We start from the raw sequence: 8880 nt of genomic DNA, 5'->3' as shown, positions 1-8880 counted from the left end.
TTGATTCAAAGGATGATTTGAGCAAATTGGTTGATGATCTTGGTAATCTTTCCGAGGATGAGGAAGTTTAAGAATCTGAAGATGAAGATGTATGCCAAAATGGAGGCGAGAACAACCTCCAAGAAGCATATGATTCTTTGCTGAAAGATTGTGGCAAATATACCAAAGTTGCTAATCTTGCTATGAAAAAGATGAAAAAGGTTGAGGAAGAGCACAGGTGTACTTGTGCAACACAAGGAAGCAAAGTTTGATGACAACTACCTTAAGTTTTCTAATGGAGACAAAGTTACAGAAAAAACTGTTGAAAATTTCTGCAAACGATTTATGGAAAAGATATTAGCAGATTACATAACGCATATTGGATATTACATATTGCTGTCCTTTGTCTTTAAACCACCTCTCAACATATATATGGGTATTTCAAACCACACACATTATCTATATATATATATATATATATATATAACCGAAACTTTTGAAGCTCTCACAATTTTCCACATCAGCATAATATTTAAAAAAAACATTAAAAAAAAAACTTTTCTGAAACCAAAAATAAAAAATAAAATAAACGCAAAAAAATTCATTTCCAAAACCCGATAAACAAAACCAGCCTTCTTCTTCCTCAAAACGCAAACCCCTGCTGTTCCTCTCTCTTCTCTATTTCTCTACCGTCTTCTTCCCCAAAACCCAACACTGAAAATCAATCTTGCCAAGAAGCCATCCCCACACTGTTAGGTCCAAAATAGAAAGAAGGCATCACTAATCTCCACCTTTGAGCACTAACGACATCTTGAGACTTTACCATCAAACCAGATTCTCTCCGCAAACATTACCGGTTAGTTTTTTATTTTGTTCTATAATTTAGGGTTTCGTTTTTGGTTCTTTGCCTCTTCCATTCTCTCTGCCTCTCTCAATTCTCAAACCCCTAAACTATAGTCCACGGGCGCTAGCCTCCCACTCCTTTAATGGCAGAAAGTTTTTGATTTTGAGACTTTACCATTAGACCAGATTCTCTCCGCAAACATTACCGGTAAGTTTTTTTTTTTTTAATTATTTTGTTCTATAATTCGGGTTGTTAAATATGATTTAGGGTTTCGTTTTTAGTTGTTAAATATGATTTAGGGTTTCGTTTGGGAGTGTTTCTTTTGAATGATTAGCTTAGATTGATGGGTTTGGAGCCCGTAGTGGGTTTTATTAATTTCAATTATATGTTCAGGGGTTAGTGGAAAAGTGATTATTTTTAAAGTATGAAAGTAACCACTGTATTGGATTTGATTGTCTGAATGGCTTATATGGGTTTGATTCATTGGATTGATAACATACTATGGTCAATTTTAGTTTTATGTTTTATGATAAGATTTATTTGATTCTAATACAAAACATTCACTACCAATACTGAAAGCCTTATTAAGATCCCTTTTTAAAACACAAATTTGATCATGAAATAGCTTAGGCCCTATCTGCTTCCTAATATTAACTCTTGTGCTTTATTATAAATTTCCCTTCTAGCCTCAATGCAATAATATGGTTGGGTTTTAGATATTCAGGCTCCAACACACTGTGTCTGGATTCAATTCTCTCCTATCCTATAGTTTTAAAGAATCATATTTGGTCAGTGTAAAACATCCATGATTATTAGTTTTATGGAGGGACAGTACTCTGTCATTATTCAGTGAGGCCCTTCATTAATTGGTTTTATTTGATTTTTTTCCTCTAACAGGACACAGTCTTTGATCCATATTCCCTCACTTGTGGCCATATATTCTGCTACATGTGTGCTTGCTCATCTGCATCAGTGTCAATTGTTGATAAGCGAAAGTCAGCAGAGCCTAAAGGAAAATGCCCTCTGTGCCGAGAGGTAAGTTAATATCTTTATAGCCTTTGCTTCTTGGTTCATTCCAGTGACAAAACGGTGTGGTTGGATTGGGGTAGGTCCTAAATTCAAGCTTTGCAAACCAAAGTATCTTTCTATTGTTGGACTCAGATAGGTCTTTCTATTATTGGACTCAAATAATACCATATTCTCTCTGATTCATCAATTTAGAACCAAAAAAGAAAAAAAAAATAGAGAAAAAATAATGGATTTTTCATAATTTGAGCTATTTTATGTTTCAGAGACCATATATGTCTTTACTTCGAACATAGTGAAATAATGGATTTGATAAACAATTCAATAAGGTGATTTGCATTATGATGGAAATGTGCAATTCTATGTTAAGTATAGAAGGGATTATGTTAAAAGAAATGATAGAGACCTTAAAGTTCATGAAAGAAAGGATGCAATTGATAATAGACGTAGGATGCCTACCAGTAGTTTAAGGTTGTTAATTAAAGGTACAAATAAGTTATACAAAGTTAGATGTTGTTTTTAACATTGTACTTGGGTAGAACAAAGCAATCGAATTTCTCATATTGGTATAGTGTTTTAAGAGATTTGAACTTTTATAAATACTCATGTATTATTTAACATTATTAAAAATAAATAAATAACACTATTTTAGAACTTAGTTATTAATTTTCCCATGCATCACTATACTATTAATTTTCGTTGAGGTTAGGAATTTTTGAGATTGAAATCCTACTTTGCAATCAAAGAAGAAGAAAAAATTAATTGTTTAAATATTCTTACAAAAATCAACGAAAGTTATGTTTGCAAAACATTCATTTACATCTTAGAAAAATAAATTAAAAATTGTGCTCACTTAACATTCATTCCCAAAAAAGTTACAATATTTGCCAGATAGTACTTAAAGAGTTAAAATATTTGCTAGATAGAACTTAATTTATTATATAAAATTTTATAAAATAATTATATAATAAAATTATATAAAATAATTTGTATATTATTAATGTTACCTCATGTTTCTAAGTATACTATGCATTTATGATATGATGATTGTTGTAAAATGAAATTAAATAATATTTCATATACTTAATAGTTTTTCCGTGCATTGCACAGGTCAGCGACTAGTTAAACAAATAAATAAAATCTCAGCACAATTAACTATAATTAGGATAATTTTGTTTTGTTTTGTTTTGTTTTTTTTTTTTTTTTTTAAGGAATATTCTAAGGATCCTATTTTTGTGTAAAACATGCCAAGTCGCACGCTTATGGAGCCAAACTTGCATACAGGGCCATTTAAACTTGCATGGTTTACTTTACTTGGAGATTAGACAGTACTGTCCAAAGAAGAAAAATCAAGATACAATAAATTTAGGGGCTTGCTTTTCATGATGACTACCTTAAGTTTCCTATTTGAGACAAAGTTACAGATAAAACTCTTGAAAATTTCTGCAAACGATTTGTGGAAAAGATATTAGTAGATTACATTATGCGTATTGGATATTAGATGTTGTTGTCCTTTGTCTTTAAACCACCTCTTAACATATATTGGGTATTTTAAACCACTCACATTATTAAACAAATTAATAAAACCTCAGCACATTTAACTATAGTTAGGATAATTTTGTTTTAAGAAAAAAAAAATTCTAAGGATCCTATTTTCGTGTAAAACATGCCAAGTCACACGCTAAGGGGGTGTTTCGTAGGGTTATTTAAACAACAGTTTTCGTTGTTTAACGAACACAACACATATTTTCACAACACTTTTTCACCCACACGTATTTCCAAAAAACTTAAACAACGTTGTTAGAACAACATTACCAAACGGGCTCTAAGTCTTCTTATGGAGCCAAACTTGCATACAGGACAATTTAAACTTGCATGGTTTACTTGACTTGGAGATTGTTGAGGGGAAAGTTTTGATGTTCCCAAATAGAATATGGGGTAGCCAGGCTGAAACTCAACAATGGGCCCTTGAAATAAAGCCGAAAGGCTTTCGGTGTCGTGTAAGCCCGCCCAAGCAAGAGATAGAGGCTGCACCCTAACAAGAAGACAACAATAAAGCCCAATAAACATGTTACTATTGTTAGTTTGTTATATTATTAGTCCTCTTGCAGCATCATAGTTCAAATCAGTCCTCCAGTGGTAGGGTAATTGTGGTAGGGTAAACTATATTCAATTACTAAATAAATTTAATAAAGCATTAACTTCAGGAAATTCTTGTGTATTGTGTTCAATAGGTTCCACAGTACTCTCAGCTATCATTTCATTAATATGAAGAAAAAATTCCAAAAAGTCTCAAATAAATTATAACCTCCCATAGTAAAACAATAAGTAAATATTAGTGGCCGCATAGTGATGAAAAAGGAGTTATTTGGCATGGTATGAAGGGAGAGAGAGATCCCAGCTCAGTGTAGCAAGTATTAAACTAAGATTTTGGTGAGTATGCGTGCATAAGGCATGAATGGGGTAATGTGGGCTGTTTTGAGTGAGTGGGATAGGATTAATACTGAGGTTAAGGCTTTAGTGAGTGGTCGGCTGTTTGTGACTTATTGGAAGACATTTATGAGCTGTAATTGTGTAAAGGGGGGAAAGGAATATCTGAGGTTAGGTGAGTGTGGCCTAAGAGGAATGAGTGGTGAGCTTAAGGGGAGCTAAACCGCAAACAAATTTGCTTGTAATTTAGCAATTAGTAACCCTATATTTAGGTAGGAATCATGCAAGGGTAGTGTGTGAGAGAATGTGAAGAAATGCTTAGGACTATGTAGTGAAGCAGGGACTCGCGATTGGATCTCGCAGGTGCCTCACGACTTGCAAGCCATCAGAAGATGCATACGAGTGAAGCATGCGAAGAAGCTGAACAGTCATGCCAGTTGGAGCACTACAGGACAAAAACTCCAGACTGGCCATTCAGTTATCTCGCGGCTTGAACTCGTGATTCAATCAAGTCGCGAGGCCAAGCTGCCAGCCAGCTCTGTTTTGGAAAAATTGATTCTTCGCATTCCAAACACACACCAGTATAAATACCCCTAATACCCACGAAATATTAAGAGCTTCCAGAGAGAATTTTGAGTGAGAAACCTTAGAGTAAAACAAGATTGACTTATCCATAATCTTTACATAGTGACTCTTCAAATTCCTCAACTCTCACCCTCTCCATTGTTACATCCTTGAGAGATTTATTAGCCAAATCCTTTTCTCACCATACACATATCTATGAGGAGGCTATTTGGTGCTTGGGAAGTAGTTAGGAAGGGACCAATTTCATATTGGTTGATGCTATGGGCTATAGCGGAATCTGGTAAGCTAAAGAAGAAATAGGTTCGGCGGAACCTTGTTCGAGTAGGAGCTTGGAGGTGTTAGGTACACTGGGTAGATTAGGCTTGGAGGGTCTTCTGCTGTTCATGTATCCGAACTTGATTTTTTAGTGGATTATTTACCACTTGAAGGGCGGTAGAGAGGTTTTATGCCGAGGGTTTCGGTTTCCTCTTTGATAACACATCGCAGTGTTGTCTTTGTGTTTGCATCTCTCTTCCCTTAATCTTTGCCATATAATTTCTGCTGTAGATGTGATTTTATTTGGTTTAGATTATGTTGTCAATTCTGCTTTAGGTTATTTACATTTTCCACACGTACATTGTTTGTTGATAAGCTTGAATTGGTATTTTGTATTTTGGGGGTCTAAACGTTCAAGGGTGTTTTACACACATTTTGAACATTCAACAAGAATCCGAAAAAAAACGTAGGTCTGATTCAAGGGAGCAAGTCAGCTGAATCAATAACCTGGATTTGGCTTAAAAATGGGAGATTTGCTTTTGGGATTGTTTTGCTTCTTTGGGCAATGTCACACATGGTTAGTATTTGGCATAATCTCGCATTAAATACTAAGATTACTGAGATTGTGTTCAGCCAATGGGATTAAGGCAAGTATTAAGGAAGAATCCAAGTGTTGCAACTGAGATTCGGTCCTTAGGAAGTAGGATTCAACATTCCAAGCCAGGTGTCAAAGTTTAAGTCCACTTTAGAGAGTTCCGCTAGAGATCCCTTTATGCCCTCCAAACCACATGTTCCGAAATTTTCCCCTTTAGAATTCATGGGCTTGGCACATGAATCATGTCTTGAACGTTTTTGACATTTATAGCATCAATTTGTTGAAGTTTGGATAACTTGGTTTCAGCTCTCCTTTCGCTGAAGGTATAGTCTTGAGGAAGATGATGGAGTTTCATCACCCTTTAGACTTCAGCTGACATCACAACCTTCGGGCACTGTTCATGTCAGGTAAAGGGCGACAGAAAAACTGATGGGACAACCCCTAGTTCATCCTCAAAGACTTGGTTCTCTAGTAGGGGCTTCTAGCTATACTCTGGTTAGGGATGAACAAGGACTGGTTGCCCACTTTCAAGCCTCTTTCTGGGACCTTTTTGGGCTGGAACTTTGCCCCATTTTAGCACTTTTAGTTGGGCCACATGACCCTGTCTTTGCTTGGGCTTGTTCCCTACTCCATGAGATTCTTGGGCCTACAAAATGGGCATTAAAGACATGCTTTGCCATGGGTTTTTTACTCCTCATAGGCTTTAGTTGTTAGTAGAAATAAAATAAATCAATGAGCTTTAAGAAATATTTATGATAGATTTTGGGTATTAATTTCCTTGGGCTTTAAATAACAACTTGTATAGTTTCTCACAATTTTTGCTATGGATTACTTTGTAAATGATATTTTCTTTGGGGCTTTTTAAATAATGACCTCCAATATTTTCTTGAGAATAATATTTACCATGAGTTTTAAATAAATATGGTAACAACCACTTTAATGGAATAACGTGATGTTCTCATGCATTTCTCTATAGATAATCATAATGGACATGTAGGATGAATAATTACCATGACTTTTGATAATAAATATTATGAATGTTATGATGTAAGATAGATAGTGAACATGAGTTTATAATATGAAATAAATAAATGTCATGGGTCTAATAATCATAACTTTCCATGGGCTTTTATAAGATGATTGTCATGGGTTTTGAGAATAGATAATTCATAAATTCCATGAGCTTATAATATTATAGTAATAGGTTTAAGAATCTAAAGTATTGTTCATTATTAGACTTTTAAGTGAAATAACTATGATATAGTATTTTGCTAAGTATTAATAACCTTGGACTTTTGATAAAATAGTGTCAAGTAGTTAGCTTGGGCTTTTAATAGTGCCAACGTAAGTTGGGCATTTGATATTGCCAATGAGAATTGGGCTTTGATATTTTCAATGAGATTTGGGTTTTAAATATCGCCAGCGAGAACTGGGCTTTGATATTGCCAATGAGAATTGGGCTTTGATGTTGCCAATGAAAATTGGGCTTTAAATATTTCCTGCAAGAACTGGGCTTTGATATTGCCAATGTGAATTGGGTTTTGGATAAATAAATTGCCATGGGTTTAAACCATGGGCTTTGATTATGGATTTGAATTCCATTGATAAAATTGTTTTGCCATGGATTTGGATCATGGGCTTTTCAAATATTGCTAAGCATAAGTATTCGTAGGCCTTAAATAGAATAGGATGTGTGTACTAGGTTCATAGGATCAGTTTTGGGCTTAGCTAAATAATGATAATAAAATTGGATAACATATGAGTTTTTGGGCTTTTTGTGATAGTTTATATCATGACCCAATTTAGATAATGAGATATGAAATATTTGTGATTAACGAAATAAAAGTGCAAAAAAATATTTGGGAAAACCCAGTAACTTATTAGTGGTATAAATAGGTAGTACTCAAATAAAATTAGGTGTAAAAAAAAAAAGTAGCCTAACATTCAACCCCCCAAGTCACGTGTGATCAAGTTATTAGTGATACTATATTTTTTTGAAAGAAAAATATTAGGTTTACACGTGTGATTTTTTTTTTTTTTTTTTTTTGGGAAAAATGGTGGCCTATTATAGATAATGAGATAGGAAATATTTGTGGGCCATTGAGAAATATTCATGGAGGCCCAAAATGATATATGGGTGATATTCTGGTATTTTTGGTGAATAAATAAAAGTGACTAAATAGGATTAGAGCATGTGGCATGAGTGAAAAAATTGTACCTTAACCTTTAGCCCCTTGATTATGTGTGATCAACCTGCCTTTGGTCGCACATGTGAGTTTGAATAAGTCCATAAGCTTGTGTTGCGTGGGTTGAGAGAGAGGGAGAGAGAGAGAGAGAGATGGTGAGCCTGAAAGAGAGAGCTTCTTCCTCTTTTCTAAGACTAAGAGAACCCTTTTATCTCATTCCGAACTTCTCCCATCCTCCTTTTCTGATTCAACTCTTCTTGATTGAGTTTTTCTTTTGCATTTGTGGTTGATAAAGAGAATTTAACTATTGGTAGAATTGGAGCCGCTGGCAAGGTGATACGAGCCCTCCAATGGTAATTGAGAAGGATAATCCAATTAGTGCACCTTTGAAGTGGGTGCTACGAAGAGATATTCTAGTAACGAAACTGCATGGGCTCCAGCCACTACTGGTGTTTTGTACCCAGCGATAAGAGCTTCTGCTAACCCCCATTCGATTTATGGGTCTTTGTGGGCCCATTATTGATTGGCCTAATTGAATAAGCTCAAAGATTGATAATAAAGTGTTTTATTGACCCCCTTTCATAAAGCCAATATCATTGGTGATGTGACATTGTTCCGCTATAAGATTGTATTCCATAATCTAATGCGCCACTTGAGTCTAGAGATGTTGAATTTAATAGTTGTTTGGTTAATGGAGGAGATATCCAGATAAGTGGACTATGAGAATAACATTGTGGTGGAAGCCCCCAAATCTAATCTAGTGAGAATTCCAATCGTGATGAATCTAGACCCTCTGATGATGGTTATTTAATCAAATTGATACTTTTGTTAATCCAACTATTGGTTCCAGAATCCAACTGTCATAATGGAGCAATTTAGGGGAAGACAATTGCTGGTAGGATGAAGATTTATGAACCTATGGAAGAGGTTTCTTCAAGAACTCCTTATCTTCTTACATCCTTTCTTTCCTTTTTCTTCTA

This window comes from Quercus robur, chromosome 9 (genome assembly GCF_932294415.1).
Source record: "Quercus robur chromosome 9, dhQueRobu3.1, whole genome shotgun sequence".
In the NCBI taxonomy this organism is placed as follows: Eukaryota; Viridiplantae; Streptophyta; class Magnoliopsida; order Fagales; family Fagaceae; genus Quercus; species Quercus robur.
The sequence above is the reverse complement of the archived record's forward strand: the minus strand, read 5'-3'. Positions refer to the sequence as shown.